Source organism: Oncorhynchus tshawytscha, linkage group LG08 (genome assembly GCF_018296145.1).
Source record: "Oncorhynchus tshawytscha isolate Ot180627B linkage group LG08, Otsh_v2.0, whole genome shotgun sequence".
Classification (NCBI taxonomy): Eukaryota; Metazoa; Chordata; class Actinopteri; order Salmoniformes; family Salmonidae; genus Oncorhynchus; species Oncorhynchus tshawytscha.
Window position 1 is genome coordinate 70384676 of NC_056436.1, and position 17789 is coordinate 70402464.

A 17789-nucleotide genomic window follows, 5' to 3' on the forward strand; every position below is an offset into this window, starting at 1 on the left:
GAACACGTTGCAATTGGATCTGTAACTTTAAAAGAAAATAGTTTTGAACATCACCAATTGTACATTGTACAATTTCTCTGAACAGTTAAAAGAAGGTGTTTACATCAAACAGTTTGCATTGACTTCTCTCCCCATAGGAATACATTGCCTGCTCCCCTAAATTCAACCTGAAGCCTATGTGGGTTATGAATGTCTTATGAACCTGTCTTCGATGACAGTCCATCAGGCCACTATGAGGTCTACCTGTGTCGATTCTAAGCTTCCTGAAGCAACCGAAAGTGGTTAAAATCACCCTAAAATTGTTTTTCCATACCCAACCTGATGTTTGATAGAAATAGTGCATTCTACCCTGTGTAAACCAGTCAGTTCTTAACTTCTTGGATATAGGGGGCGCTCTTTTAATTTATGGATTAAAAAACGTGCCCGTTTTAAGCGCAATATTTTGTCACGAAAAGATGCTCGACTATGCATATAATTGGCAGCTTTGGAAAGAAAACACTCTAACGTTTCCAAAACTGCACAGATATTATCTGTGAGTGCCACAGAACTCATGCTACAGGCGAAACCAAGATGAAACTTCAACCAGGAAATGGGCAGAATTTTTGAGGCTTTGTTTTCCATTGTCTCCTTATATGGCTGTGAATGCGCCGGGAATGAGCCTGCCCTTTCTATCGTTTCTCCAAGGTGTCTGCAGCATTGTGACCTATTTGTAGGCATATCATTGGAAGATTGGCCATAAGAGACTACATTTACCAGGGGTCCGCCCGTTGTCCTTTGTCTAAATTGGTGCGTAATCTACAAGCTGCACACAGTCATCCAGTGATTGAGAGGAGAGAGGAGGCTTTCAACGAACGATATATCATGAAGAGATATGTGAAAAACACCTTGAGGATTGATTCTAAACAACGTTTACCATGTTTCAGTCGATATTATGGAGTTAATTTGGAAAACAGTTTGGCGTTTTGATGACTGATTTTTCGTTTTTTTTTGGTAGCCAAACGTGACGCACCAAACGGAGCGATTTCTCCAAAACAAATAATCTTTCAGGAAAAACTGAGCATTAGCTATCTAACTGAGAGTCTCCTCATTGAAAACATCTGAAGTTCTTCAAAGGTAAATGATTTTATTTGAATGATTTTCTGGTTTTTGTGAAAATGTTGCCTGCTGATGCTAACGCTAAATGCTACGCTAGCTGCGCTAGCTGTTACACAAATGCTTGTTTTGCTATGGTTGAGAAGCATATTTTGAAAATCTGAGATGACAGTGTTGTTAACAAAAGGCTAAGCTTGAGAGCTAGCATATTAATTTCATTTCATTTGCGATTTTCATGAATAGTTAACATTGTGTTATGCTAATGAGCTGCAGGGATAATTACACTCCTGGATACAGGTTTTTTTCGTAGCTAAACGTGACGCACCAAACGGAGCGATTTCTCCTAAACAAATAATCTTTCAGGAAAAACTGAGCATTTGCTATCTAACTGAGAGTCTCCTCATTGAAAACATCTGAAGTTCTTCAAAGGTAAATTATTTTATTTGAGTGATTTTCTGTTTTTTGTGAAAATGTTGCCTGCTGATGCTAACGCTAAATGCTACGCTAGCTGCGCTAGCTGTTACACAAATGCTTGTTTTGCTATGGTTGAGAAGCATATTTTGAAAATCTGAGATGACAGTGGTGTTAACAAAAGGCTAAGCTTGAGAGCTAGCATATTAATTTCATTTCATTTGCGATTTTCATGAATAGTTAACGTTGCGTTATGGTAATGAGCTTGAGGCTGTATTCACGATCCCGGATCCGGGATGGCTCGACGCAAGAAGTTAACGTAAAGACTTAAAACTCAGGATTCTGTAAAAGCCTACCCCAATGTGCCATAATTGGTGTCATAGGGGCTGTTTCGAAGGGTTCAAAAAGTCAGATCTTTCCATAACTTCGTATGTGCGATTAGGCAACCCTCGAGGAACTGTAAATCAGTCATGTCTCCCATAAAATTTCCAAGAACAAGTCAAACACACACAGCTTGGACTGAGGGACACAGTGTGGTGCGTAGAGACGGACAGAGCCTGCAATAGTGACCTTAGTTCGAACTATCACCGTCAGACCTAGAGTTCTGAAAGTTTAGAAACCTGTTCTAGAGCTCAGGTCGATAGTGTGTGGGGAGTTGTGTAGCTCTAGAAGGTTCTCGGACTGAGAAACAGCCTTGAACATTTGCAATAACTTAAATTAATTTTGACATCACGAAAATGATGCGTCGCAAGACTAGGTGCATTGTAACCGCCTCGGCCCATAGAGACGGACCCTAACATTTCTGTCCGATAGCTCATTCAAGGACCCCATAGCAACGCCCGGAAAATGTGGATTTTCAACACCAATTAAGGTCGCTACTCGGGCTCCAAATGACCTATCGAGCCGAAACTTGGTATTCGGGGTCACCTCAGCTAGGCCTATAAATAATGTCAGAAGTGGACCCGCAGCTAGAACGTAACTACGTGTTTTATGTTTTTATTATGGTTTGAACAGAAGGTGCTGTGAATTTTGGGCCAGCTCTAAAATATGTGATAGTTGGCTTCTAAACGAGTTGGAAAAAGTGGGTGCGGTGTCAGTTTGTATCAGTTTGGTGTCAGAATGATATCTAATTGACTGATGGACGGTGACTTGCTGGCTGACTTTTGTCCATTTGTAATATGTTTAAACAGTGAGGTACCATCACCAAAGTGACATTCTGAAATCAACCCCAACGAGCGATGGAGAGGAACCAGAATCACTGCCCGGCCATCCCGAGTTCATCAGGCCAGTCAATTTTGCATTTCTGCAGAATCTTTGAGAATGTCAAATTCGTGATGGTAAATGCCCATTGAAACATATTGCAAATGCACAGTGCATTTGCAATATCATTCAACAGTGAAAAAACATCACCAAATGGACACAATGAAATCAACACAACGAGCGATGGAGAGAAACCACTATCACTGCCCGGCCATCCCGAGTTCATCAGGCCAGTGAATTTTGCATTTCTGCGGAATTTTTTAGCATGTCAAATTCGTGATGGTAAATGCACATAGAAACACATTGCAAATGCATAGCCGTGCACCTGGTGATTGGAACGGGTTACCAGGAGCACATTTTAAAAATGTTTTTAATGCCATTACGGGGTAGCAAGGGGTCCACGGTTGGGTAGGGAGCACCCCCACCCGTGCCCATCCCGTGCCCATCCAATAGGGCCCCTTGTCATTTTGGACGTTTTTTATAAAATCGTTAAAAAACAACAGCCCCACTTCTCCCTTCTCATCATACATGACAAATAGACTATCTAGGTTGATTCATGGCTTAACATAGTGCTATATATCATTTTGGCAGTATAAATGCCTTTTGGACATGGTTCACTGACTTTTGGGTTTGTAAACCGACTTCCATTGATCGTACATGGCAAATGGACATAACATTTTTCCTCCCTTCCTATATAATGCCTTGACGACAATATAACCTCCTGTTCCGAGGATGTGAGGACGACGGTCCGATGTCAGAATGGTGCAGATAATAACTACAGAACGAAGCCAACATCAGCGTGAGCTTTGGTTGCGAATGGTATGAACTTTGAAGTCTTGTTCACTACAGAAGTGATACCTCCTTGCCGTTGAGTTAGCAACAGCAGCTGCAAATGAGGGTTAGGAAGGAAACAGACAGAGTATCCCGTCTATCTCACAACAACGTTACTACAATGTATCCAAATGACCACCAGAGACATTCTTCAAAGGACAAAGGACTCGGTTTGGAAACGCGGCCTTCCATCTACCACCAACCTACTGAAGCGCAGCTCAGAGTAAATATTTATTGCATTGTTCTTTTCCAAATGGGCGGTAATTTAGAATGCATGAGATTCTGTATTTACGATAGCACAGCTTCGCCCTTTGTTCCTCAGTCTTCCCGCTCTCTCACTCAAACCCAGCCCTTTTCTGTTGTGTAACCAGCTGTCACATCTGTTCCGCCTGCTAGTTTTCCTTTATGACGTAATTTGTAATGAAGTTATGATTTAATTATGTGTATGTGTAAATCTGTGTGATTAGTCAGGTATTTAGTAAATAAATAATTAAACCCAATTTTGTATTGCTGATTCAACTTGTTAGCCAGAGTTCGTGCAGATAACCAACAATTTACAACTTTTAGATGAGACGGAATTAAGATGACGATTAATATTGACTGCTATTGATGTAAAATATTACTAGGTCTTTAAGAGTTTATTTGGAAGATAACAGGTCTATAAATATTCTTTCGTGGTCCTCCGACTCTCTAGTTAATTACATTTACATGATTAGCTCAATCAGGTAATATTAATTACAGAGAAATTATTTTATAGAATAGCATGTCATATCACTTAATCCGGCATAGCCAAAGACACGACAGTAGTCTTAACATTCTGTATACTCCCCTTGTCCTAAGGGTAAAAAATTACCCGCCTTCACTAAATCCCTAAAATAAGCATCTTCATTGAATTTTAAGACCCAAATCAATTTTCTGTGCGTAACAGGCCACCCATATCTTGATGTCATACTCTCTGGGACCTTGTTCTAGTTCCCGGCTTTTAGTACATTCTTGGGACGTTGTGTCATGGTCCCCTGAAGCTCCACGAATGTCCCAGGTGTCCCAAATCATTACAATTAAAGTAATGAGACGGTATTATTGTCAAAGACTTCAGCCATCCTTGTCACAGACTGTTCTCCCTGCTACCGCACGGCAAGTGGTACCGGAGCGCCAAGTCTAGGTCCAAGAGGCTTCTAAAAAGCTCTACCCCAAAGCCATAAGACTCTTTCACAGCTAATCAAATGGTTACCCAGACTATTTGCCCCCCCCTGCCACACACTGCTGCTACTCTCTGTTATTATCTATGCATAGCCACTTTAATAACCCTACCTGCATTTACATAATTACCTCAATTACCTCTACACCAGTGCCCCCGCACATTGACACCTTGACTGTGAACTGGTACTCCCTGTATATATCCCTGCTATTGTTATTTACTGCTGCCCCTTAATTTAAAAAAAATCTATTTTATTTGGTATTATCTTGAAACCTCATTGTTGGTTGAGGGCTTGTAAGTTAGCATTTCACTGTAAGGTAACCTGCTGTATTGGGCGGCAGGTAGCCTAGTGGTTAGAGCGTTGGGACAGTAACCGAAAGGTTGCTAGATTGAATCCTGAGCTGACAAGGTAAAAATCTGTTGTTCTGCCCCTGAACATGGCAGATAACTCACTGTTCCTAGGCTGTCATTGTTCTTAAGCCATTTTGCCACAACTTTCGAAGTATGCTTGTGGTCATTGTCCATTTGGAAGACCTATTTGCGACCAAGCTTTAACTTCCTGACTGATGTCTTGAGATGTTGCTTCAATATATGCACATCATTTTCCTACCTCATGATGCCATCTATTTTGTGAAGTGCACCAGGCCCTCCTGCAGCTAAGCATCTCCACAACATGATGCTGCCACCCCCATGCTTCACAGTTGGAATGGTGTTCTTCGGCCTGCAAGCCTCCCCCATTTTTCTCCAAACATAACGATGGTCATTATGTCCAAACATTTTTATTTTTGTTTCATTAGACGAGAGGACATTTCTCCAAAAAGTACTATCTTTGTCCCCATGTGCAATTGTAAACCGTGGTCTGGCATTTGATGGCGGTTTTGGAGCAGTGGCTTCTTAATTGCTGAGCTGCCTTTCAGGTTATGTCGACACAGGACTCGTTTTGCTGTGGATATAGATACTTTTGTACCTGTTTCCTCCAGCATCTTCACAAGGTCATTTGCTGTTGTTCTGCGATTTATTTGCACTTTTCGCACCAAAGTAAGTTAATTTTGAGGAGATCGAACGCATCTCCTTCCTGAGCAGTATGATCCTGCGTGGTACCATGGTGTTTATACTTGCGTACTATTGTTTGTACAGAATAATGTGGTACCTTCAGGCGTTTGGAAATTGCTCCCATGGATGAACCATACCTGTGGAGGTCTTGGCTGATTTCTTTTGACTTTCCCATGATGTCAAGCAAAGAGGCACTGAGTTTGAAGGTAGGCCTTGAAATACATCCACAGGTACACCTCAAATTGACTCAAATTATGTCAATTAGCCTATCAGAAGCTTCTAAAGCCATGACATAATTTTCTGGAACTTTCCAAGCTGTTTAAAGGCACAGTCAACTTAGTGTATATAATCTTCTGACCCACTGGAATTGAGATACAGTGAATTATAAGTGAAATAATCTGTCTGTAAACAATTGTTGGAAGAATTGAATGTGTCATGCACAAAGTAGATGTCCTAGCCCACTTGCCAAAACTATTAAAATATTGAATTACTTTGACATATTTAATTATGTTATATTACGACTATTTCCCTATGGTGGACAGAACGTATTACATTACACAGATTACACAAACATTTTCACCACACAAGAATTACAGGAAATACACATCCTTTTTACCTCAGATTGGTGATGTTTGTGTCAAAATTGATTGCTCCATAAACATCTCATGGCCTCACATGAATTCATGGATTTGAGGGTTAAGCTATCAAGCCAACCCCGCCGCTATTTAGAACCCGATGTAAGGTGGTGAATCGTTGAAATTATCCAGTCAAAAAAGTACTCTTTCCTTTTCCCTGTTGGCCATCTACCTAAAACAAATTATCACTGAGATAAAAGCTGATAAAAGACTGCGACAGGTTGTCATCTATAGACGCATGTATTATATCCAAGTTCATTGTGGTTTGTCTGTTAGAAGAGCACAAATGGTACATGTCGCCGTGGTTATTGTGCCAGTTCCATTGATTTCAATACAATATCGATGTGAGGGATTTATTTGCATCCGCTATTGATTAAAGTCAAACAAGCTAATCAATTCCAGGCTTGAGTGACCGCTTGGTAAATAGTGGTGTGTGTGCAGTTTATAAAGATACTAATTTAGCAAAATACAAGTAATCTGAAAACAAGTGTGTGTATAGAGTAACTTTTATGTATTGTCTTCACAATTTCAGGACCTATTTCAGCATATTGATTAGGAATTTGAGACACGGACATGAATCAAAATGCCATGACAACAGGAAGCAGCAACAGTATAATTTTCAATGTATGTTTTCGGAATATAAATGTTACTTTGAACATTATTTTCCAAGAGGACTCTACTTGATAATGTAAAACGACTGAATGAGCCCAAAAATGTGCTGATTTATTGACTTTGATAATATTAGTGAAATCGTGAAAATATGTCCTGGCTTTCCCTTTTCATGTATTTAACTCTTACTAGCTAACGTTATTATATCCATGTTATTTGCTGTGGCTAGGTTTGCTGGCTACAGTGCCTTCAGAAAGTCTTCATACCCCTTGACTTATTCCACATTTTGTTGTGTTAGTCTAAATTCAACATGGATTAATTTGATTTTTTCTCTCTCGCCCATCTAAATATAATACCCCATAATGACAAAGTGAAAACACTCAAGGACTTTCACATTCTTGTTCTGACGCCTTTCCAGCATTGCTTTGGCTGTATGCTTGGGGTCATTGAGCAACATCTCAAGGATAATCAAAAGAAATTTGATGCACCTGAGCTCAATTTGGAGTGTCATAGCAAAGGGGTGAGAATACTTAAGTAAATTAGATTTCTGTATTTCATTTTCGATACATTTGCAAATGTTTCTAAAAACACATTTTCACTTAGTCATTATGGGTTATTGTGTGTAGATGGGTGAGAAAAAAAAGGCATTTAATCAATTTTGAATTCAGACTGAAACAACAACATGTGGAACAAGTCAAGGGATATGAATACTTTCTGAAGGCACTGTAATAATAATAATTAAACTTCTATATTGCTATTCATTAAATGGAATCTCAAAGTGCTGTAAAGCCAAGCAACAACAACAAAAAACAAGCAATCCATGCGGTCATAGTCATCTGTCACCTCTGTATGTAACGGTTTTCATTAGGTGAAGTAGAGGCAGACCAAAACGCAGCGTGGTTATATTGATTCATGTTTAATAAAAAAAGATAAACACGAACACTACAAAACAATAAACGTGGGGAAAAAAACAGCCCTATCTGGTGCAAAACACAGAGACAGGATCAATCACCCACAAACACACAGTGAAACCCAGGCTACCTAAATATGGTTCCCAATCAGAGACAATGACTAACACCTGCCTCTGATTGAGAACCATATCAGGCCAGACATAGAAATAGACAAACAAGACATCAAACATAGAATGCCCACTCAGATCACACCCTGACCAACCAAAACATAGAAACATACAAAGCAAACTATGGTCAGGGTGTGACAGTACCCCCCCCCCCAAGGTGCGGACTCCGGCCGCAAAACCTGAACCTATTGGGGAGGGTCTGGGTGGGCATCTGTCCGCGGTGGCGGCTCTGGTGCTGGGCGTGGCCCCCACTTCACCATAGTCTTAGTCCCCCACCTTTTCCGCTTCCGTGGCCTCCTAGCCACGGCGACCCTACTTAATGACCCCACTGGACTGAGGGGCAGCTCGGGACAGAGGGGCGGCGGCTCGGGACAGAGGGGCGGCGGCTCGGGACAGAGGGGCGGCGGCTCGGGACAGAGGGCGGCGGCTCGGGACAGAGGGGCGGCGGCTCGGGACAGAGGGGCGGCGGCTCGGGACAGAGGGGCGGCGGCTCGGGACAGAGGGGCGGCGGCTCGGGACAGAGGGGCGGCGGCTCTGGGCTGAGGGGCTCTGGCGGCTCTGGGCTGAGGGGCTCTGGCGGCTCTGGGCTGAGGGGCTCTGGCGGCTCTGGGCTGAGGGGCTCTGGCGGCTCTGGGCTGAGGGGCTCTGGCGGCTCTGGGCTGAGGGGCTCTGGCGTCCCCTGGCTGACTGGCGGCACTGGCGGCCCCTGGCTGACTGGCGGCACTGGCGACCCCTTGCAGACTGGTAGCACTGGCGGCGCTGGGCAGACTGGCGGCACTGGCGGCGCTGGGCAGACGGGTGGCTCAGGCGGCGCTGGGCAGACGGGTGGCTCAGGCAGCGCTGGGCAGACAGGTGGCTCAGATGGCGCTGGGCAGATGGGAGGCTCAGATGGCGCTGGGCAGACATAGAAACAAAAACATAGAAACATACAAAGCAAACTATGGTCAGGGTGTGACACTGTACACCTCTGTATTCGGGCTTGTCTCCATCCTTCCCCTCTGGACAGTAGGCATAAGCGAATCAAAACATGAAATGCTAGCCGGCAAATATTAGCTAGCTAGCTAGTCTAAAATCAACGCCAACTTCAGTCTTGAAAACAGATTCAAACTGCTCAGACTACAATAATGAGCTAAATCAATAGTTCATTCATAAAACAAAAAGTTTGCAGGGAAAAATTATATAAAAACATAGAATTATTACAAATGTTTATAAAAATGTACAGGAGCTCTCTTCATAGGCAAGCTTACGGTGCCATGGCGACCACTGAATCCATCTGTCTTTTTATCCCATGTTATTTAAGTCCCACTTTTCTTACAATTTCAGCCTTATGATTCGCTGGCACAAGAGCTCTAAATAACTTTTAATTCGATCTCCAAACTGTCCATAAAATTTCAACTATATGATTTCTGACACAAATGAACAGTTTGCAGATGGTGACATCGGAAGAAGAAGGATGGGACTTATCATCATGACAACAACAATGACACATGAGAAGGGAGATGATCAGCCCATGGTAAACCAACAGCAAAAAATATGGATAGGATAACGTTAGAGTTAAACCACGTTTATTAATGAAAAAGCAATTGCGTTTAAAGTGTATGTGAAAAATAATGTTTTGTGTGATGTGCTGCAAAGTCAGCTTTATAATTCTGATTCTTCCTGTAGCTCGCTAACTTAGCTAGAACTAGCTCTACCTAGCTAGCTATCTATGCATCGATGAGGGCACAGTGGGACTGCTTGTGCACATGTCATGGCCCTACCGGTTAATGCGTGGCTAGCTAGATAGTGGCAATACTGTCAAATTACTGTCAAACAAAACACTTGGTTTGGACTGTGTAGAGCAGGGCTCTCCCACCCTCTTTCCAGAGAGCTACATTTTGCAATTACTTAGGGAGCTAGCTACCTGACTAGTGTAACAGACTTCGGTTTTCGAGGTTGGTTCTGTTTAGTTGTGGATGCTCACTGATTGGATTCATTGTCGTTGGGCAGGACATGTTGAACCTGTCACCTCGTTAGTCAGTCGTTAGTTTCACCTGTGATATTTAAGAGCTGCAGAGCCAATACTCTAGTTGGCATGAGAGGTGTTGAAAGAGCTAGACCGCTGTTTAGACCTCCCTTTGTGAATACAAAGCCCTTTTTTGTGTCTATTTTTTGTTTGCTCAACATTTATTTTCAATCCCTAACCTAATTTGGTGTGGGTGTTCTTTTCCTTTAATTTGTCTGTTAACAGGCACATCTACATCTACTAGTAGCCGTCCGTGGTGTTAAGACCCTATATGAGCTTGTCCCACACTCAGTAGGCACCCACATGGATGCCTTTCAGAACCCATTTTAAAACCCCATCGGTTTTATTTTGGTTGTCAGTGGTTCAATTGTTAGCTCCCTTTCTGTTGATCATCCATATTTTGGGTCGTTTTTAGGGAAAGTAACACTAACTATCCATTTATGTCGTTGTTACTGCAGTCTGCATTACTTCCTTTTTTCACAGCTGTCACAAATCTTGTTGTATCCCAGAGCAGTTTGTTCCGTTCGTTGTCAAAATAAAAAAATAATCTCAAATACATCTGTGATCCCATTTGCCCATATTTCTTGGAGATCTTGGATGGTTTTGTGATATTCTCAACACTTAAGCACATTCATAACTGTTTCATAAGACCTCAAATTAATGTCACTTTACTTAGTGTCTGTGCACACTCTATAATGACATATGACATGGTTATGATTCCATTCAATGTAACATCTAGTACGTAGACACTCATGTAGCATGTAATAACATATGACATACGTTGTGTAATCACAGTTGTTATAAAAAAATGACATTAGAGCATATAACAACAGGATGAACAGTCATCTACAACTCCCATTATAATGAGTTATGCCATTACTCATAACTATTTAAACTACTTATGGCAATTTATGACAAATGCTATAATTAAGCAATAAGGCCCGAGGAGGAGGTGATATGCCAACATACCCCGGCTAAGGGCTGTTCTTAAGAATGATGCAACGAAGTGTGCCTGGACACAGCCCTTAACAGTGGTATATTGGCAATATACTACAAACCCTCGAGGTACCTTATTGTTATTATAAACTGGTTACCAAGGAAATTTGAACAGCCGATTAGCTTTCAGGGCTCAACCACCCAGTTTATATAGTTGTTATGAAGTCTTTATGAATGTGTTAATAAGGACACCTACAGTACAATGTTACCTTTACCTCTCATGTACAGATGCTTTTCATTTGTACTCTCATAATATTGTTCTGTACTTTTCTTGTGTGCAAAGAAAAACAAAAAATAAAATGCTCTGCAAGAAATTATCAAAAGTCAAATGTATTGACTTCATGGTGTGTCTAATTTGTCAAACATGAAACGGCCTGTTTGAATCCTGGATGCAGATTGGTTGATAGCAGGGAGTTATTCACGATAAATGCCATTATGACATAATGCCTTAATTCCATTTTCAGTATCAATGCCAGGCATTCATGAACTTCATCTCCTTCTGAAAAAAGAGTCTAAACATTATTTCCCCATGCTTTTTTTACGGGGTTCTCCACCGTGCCATGCATATGAACTGAAATGTACATAGTTGATGTGATTTTGTGTTAGCTTACCTTTAGTTGGCTAGCTGGCCAGCTAGGGAGAATTAAAGTTATCCTAGCTATGCTCAATAATTATAATGTTTTTTGCCTAATTATATACTATTTATCAAATAATTATTTGCTGAAGTTCTTTATTTGTTTATTTGGATCCCCATTTGCCTAGTAGTAGCAGTTACTTTTCCCAGGGTCCACAAAAAACATGAAACATGACAAGTAACAAAGCCCTGATACACTGATAGACAAGGACAGACATGCACATTTAAAATGCAATGATATACAAACAATACAACAACAAAAAGAATGTGTGTTAGTGTGTTTCTGTTCTTGTCTCTAGGCATCATTGCACCTCTGCTAGCTAGCTACATGCCAATGATTTGTTTAGCAAAGCAAGTTGGAATGAATAGAATGAGCGACTGGATAAAAATATCTCAAAATAATGAACGACCAGCCTGTTTGTCTAGCAACTTCAAAACTTTAAAAAAATCAACTGGATTTTACCCTCACTGTATTGTCTGGTGGAAGGATGACATAAATCAAATTGACTAATTTGAAATAGTTTCTAATGAAATTATGTAATTTATCTTGTTTTTATGTTAACAACCGTTTTATAAAAGCAATGCCTTATTGCTTAAATAACTACTATGATGAAGCAGAAAGTAAGGTAACATCCTTAAATGAACTGGCTGTCTTGTTCCTGCTGTTGGGAGTAGCCTCTCTCTCCACCATATTCTGCTTCATCTACCAAAATAAAGGCCCGAGAGGTTAAACAGGAAGTGAAATGCAGGCCAACCAAGACATTGGCTTGTGCAATCCCACGCACACCCAGTTCTGAGAAAACAAACCAGTTTAAATCATGGCTGTTCTTGATTAAATATCAAACTGTTATAAAATAACCATTTTCATTCATCTACACCAAGCTATAGTTGAAAGAATAGGAACAATTAGGGATTTGGGGCACTAGCCAGCCAGGTAGTAGACAGTAGTCATGCGATGTTTGAAAAGACAACATTTCACTGGCAACCGGGGTAGTTTGGTACATTTACTAACCCGGTCTAAAAACTACTAGTCTTGGGCTAGCAGGCTACTTTGGGACATTTTACTAACCCGGTCTAAAAAGTACTAGTCTCGGGCTAGCAGGCTACTTTGGGGCATTTTACTAAACCAGTCGAAGAAGTTCTAGTCTCGGACTAGCGGGTTACTTTGATACATTTTACTAACCCGGTCTAAAAAGTACTAGTCTCGGGCTAGCAGGCTACTTTGGGGCATTTTACAAAACCGGTCGAAGAAGTTCTAGTCTCGGTCTAGCGGGTTACTTTGGTACATTTTACTAAACCGGTCGAAGAAGTTCTAGTCTCAGTCTAGCGGGCTAGCTTAATTTCCATCCCTGGTTAGGGATGTCTGTATCTGCAATGATCTATGACAAGAGCGGATGTTGGGTTGTATCTGAAGCTAATGACTATACACTACCTGTCAAATGTTTGTACACACCTACTCATTCAAGGGTTTTTCTTTATTTGACTATTTTCTACATTGTAGAATAATGGGTAAAATTAAGAAATACCCTTGAATGAGTAGGTGTTCTAAAACGTATGACCGATGGTGAATGTAAAACAGCTAATGTAAGTTTTTGTTCCAGATGGACAAACACCATGTGGAAACTTGATTCTTAGGCTGTTCTTTAACCCTTTTAGCCTCAAACATTGACACAACTACAACATTTTCTAACTTCTATAGACTATAACAATTGAAATTACCATAAAGACTTACCAGCAGTAATGATAACTGTTGAACCGTTCAAGCTAGAGTCCTCAAACCAACTTTCGCACCATCAATCTATTTAATTTATTTTTGAAAGGGGAGGGGCCTTAAATACCCCTGGGGGTTGTTTGCTCCTCTTTTCATTCATCTTTTAAACTATGTTGATTTATATTTTTATTGCGTGCAAATAAATAAATACATCTACAAAAATTCCCTGCTAGCAGAGTGAACTCATCAAAAGTCAAATGTATTCACTTCGTGTGTCTGATGGGTCAAACAACAAAAGGTGTGTCTGATCTGTCAAACAATAAAAGTACACATGCAGCTACTTGTGTGTGTGTGTTTATGGTTACTTGTGTGTGTGTGTGTGTTTAGGGTTACTTGTGTGTGTGTATGTGGTTACTAGTGTGTGTGTGGTGTGTGTGTGTGTGTGTGTGTGTATATATAGATGTGCACAAGCGCCCACAATTGTATTTGTGGAGGTGACACAGTGTTGGCAAAGGCGGGAGGTGGCTGGCAGCCTCATTGACATTTTGGCCAAGTTGGGGTCAGCCCGTTGCGGTCATTCATCCTTTTGTTGCTGAGAATTTTCCTGCTAAGCAGGAAATGCAAACTTGTAGTGTATTCAACGATTAAAAAGACTTATAAAGTTTGTATTTCCACTTTAAAATATCAGACTTGATTTGCCGTAATGAAAAAATATAGCAACCCCTGTAAATTAAATAATTCAAATAATAATTCACATTTCCTGTTGGTGCATGATTTTTTGTAGCAACCTGGTTCAATTAAGATCATACATCTGTACTGTGTGGCCAGCCTTACCTGTAAAAGCCTGGAAAAACAGATCCGGTAACATTTTACTTGACAAACAGCGTCATAACATGTTATAACACAGTCACAACCATGTAATAATATGTCATACCAGCTGACATAACTTGTCATAACCTTTTATAATATGGTCATAACACTCATGGCACATATATTTACACCTGCTGTGACCTACTGTATATTGCGTTAGTTTATAGCTGGTTATTACACACATATAAGAGTGTAAAACCTCACAAAACATTCCATTACAGCTTACCCTACGTGTCAACAGTTATGACAAGTTATGTCAGCTGATCTGGTCTGATGACATGTTGTACAACATTTTTAGAAGTTTACCATATTAAATAATCATTGTAATTATGCACACATTGATGTCAGACATGCACCCACCGCAATGTTCTGTTCCTGATGACTGGAATGAATGCAGGAGCAGATTTCAGGAACAGGAAATAAGGGCATGTACGTGATAGGCCTATCTGGCTTATAAACTCAGCAAAAAAAGAAATGTCCCTTTTTCAGGACCCTGTCTTTCCAAGATAATTTGTGAAAATCCAAATAACTTCCCAAACTTTGTCATTGTAAAGGGTTTAAACACAGTTTCCCATGCTTGCTCAATGAATCATAAACAATTAATGAAGATGCATCTGTGGAACAGTCGTTAAGACACTAACATCTTACAGACGGTAGGCAATTAAGGTCACAGTTGTGAAAACTTAGGATACGAAATAGGCCTTTCTACTGACTCTGAAAAACACCCAAAGAAAGATGCCAGGGTCATCTGCGTGAACGTGCCTTAGGCATGCTGCAAGGAGGTATGAGGACTGCAGATGTGGCCGGGGCAATACATTGCAAAGTCCGTACTGTGAAATGCCTAAGACAGCGCTACAGGGAGACAGGATGGACAGCTGATCGTCCTCGCTGTGGCAGACCACGTGTAACAACACCTACACAGGATCAATACATCTTAACATCACACCTGGGAGACAGGTACAGGATGGCAACAACAACTGCCCGAGTTACAACAGGAACGCACAATCCCTTCATCAGTGCTCAGACTGTCCGCAATAGGCTGAGAGAGGCTGGACTGAGGGCTTGTAGGCCTGTTGTAATGCAGGTCCTCACCAGACATCACCGGCAATGATGTCGCTTATGGGCACTAACCCACTGTCGCTAGACCAGACAGGAATGGCAAAAAGTGCTCTTCACTCTTCACTGTCTCACCAGGGGTGATGGTCGGATTTGTGTTTATCGTCGAAGGTGTGAGTGTTACACCGAGGCCTCTACTCAGTTCTGTACGTTACAGGGAAGACATCCTCCTTCCTCATGTGGTACCCTTCCTGCATGCTCATCCTGACATGACCCTCCAGCATGACAATGCCACCAGCCATACTGCTCATTCTGTGCGTGATTTCCTGCAAGACAGGAATGTCAGTGTTCTGCCATGGCCAGCGAAGAGCCCGGATCTCAATCCCATTGAGCACGTCTGGGACCTGTTGGATCGGAGGGTGAGTGCTAGGGCCATTCCCCCCAGAAATGTCCAATAACTTGCAGGTGCCTTGGTGGAAGAGTGGGATAACATCTCACAGCAAGAACGGTCAAATCTGGTGCAGTCCATGAGGACGAGATGAACTGCAATACTTATTGCAGCTGGTAGCCACACCAGAAACTGAAAGTTACTTTTGATTTTAACCCCCCTTTGTTCAGCGAAGTTAGAAGTTAGAAGTTATTTAAATAGGATTTTCTTTAAACTTTCAAATGAAAGGAAAATTCTTGGCATGGAAAAAAAATAATTTGAAAAAACATTTTGACTTTTATGTTTTGACTCTTATGTAGGTTTTGACTCTTATGTAGGTGTCAGTCAAAAGTTTTGACACACCTACTGATTCCAGGGTTTTTCTTGGTTTTACTATTTTCTACATTGTAGAATAATAATGAGGACATCAAAACTATGAAATAACAGATATGGAATCATGTAGTAACAAAAAAAGTGTTAAACAAATCAAAATATATATTATATTTAAGATTCTTCAAAATAGCCACCCTTTCCCTTGATGACAGCTTTGCACACTCTTGGAATTCTCTCAACCAGTTTCATGAGGTAGTCACCTCAATTAACAGGTGTGCTTTGTTAAAAGTTAATTTGTGGAATTTCTTTCCATCTTAACCCATTTGAGCCAATCAGTTGTGTTGTGACAAGGTAGGGGTGGTATACAGAATATAGCCCTATTGGGTAGAAGAGCATGTCCATTTTCTGGCAAGAACAGCTCAAATAGGCAAAGAGAAAATGACAGTCTATCGTTACTTTAAGACATGAAGGTCAGTCAATGTTAACCCATGGGTAAATGTTAACCTATCGGTAATGTCAAGAACTTTGAAAGTTTCTTGAAATTGCGGTGGCAAAAACCATCAAGCGCTATGATGAAACTGGCTCTCATGAGGACGGCCACAAGAAAGGAGGATGTAGAGTTACCTCTGCTGCGGAGGATAAGTTAATTAGAGTTACCAGGCTCAGAAATTGCAGCCCAAATAAATGCTTCACAGAGTTCAAGTAACAGACATATCTCAACATCATCTCTTCAGAGGAGACTGCGGGAATCAGGCCTTCATGGTCAAATTGCTGCAAAGAAACCATTGCTAAAGGATACCAATAATAGGGAAAGATTTACTTGGGCCAAGAAACACGAGCAATGGATATTAGCCATGTGGAAATCTGTCCTTTGGTCTGATGAGTCCAAAATTGAGATTTTTTTTGTCTTTGTTAGACGCAGAGTAGGTGAACAAATGATCTCCGCATGTGTGGTTCACACTGTGAAACATGGAGGAGTAGCTGTGATGGTGTGGGGGTGCTTTGCTGGTGACGCTATCTGTGATTGATTTAGAATTCAATGGACACTTAACTAGCATGACTACCACATCATTCTGCAGCTATACACCATCCCATCTGGTTTGCACTTATTTGTTTTTCAACAGGACAATGACCCAACACACCTCCAGGCTGTGTAGGGCTATTTGACCAAGAAGGAGAGTGATGGAGTGCTGCGTCAGATGACCTGGCCTCCACAATCACCCAACCTCAACCCAATTGAGATTATTTGCGATGAGTTGGACCACAGAGTGGAAAAGCAGCCAACGAAGTTCTCAGCATATGTGGGAACTCTTTCAGGACTGTTGGAGAAGCAGACCAGGTGAAGCTGGTTGAGGGAATGCCAACACGGTGCAAAGCTGTGATCAAGGCAAAGGGAGGCTGCTTGGAAGAATCCCAAATTTGTTTCACACTTTTTTGGTTACCTCAATATTTGTTATTTCATACTTTGATGTCTTCACTATTATTCTACAATGTAGAAAATCGTACAAATAAAGAAAAACCCTGGAATTAGTAGGTGTGTCCAGTCATTTGACTGTTACTGCAAGTCACAACCAATGTAAATGTATGGGT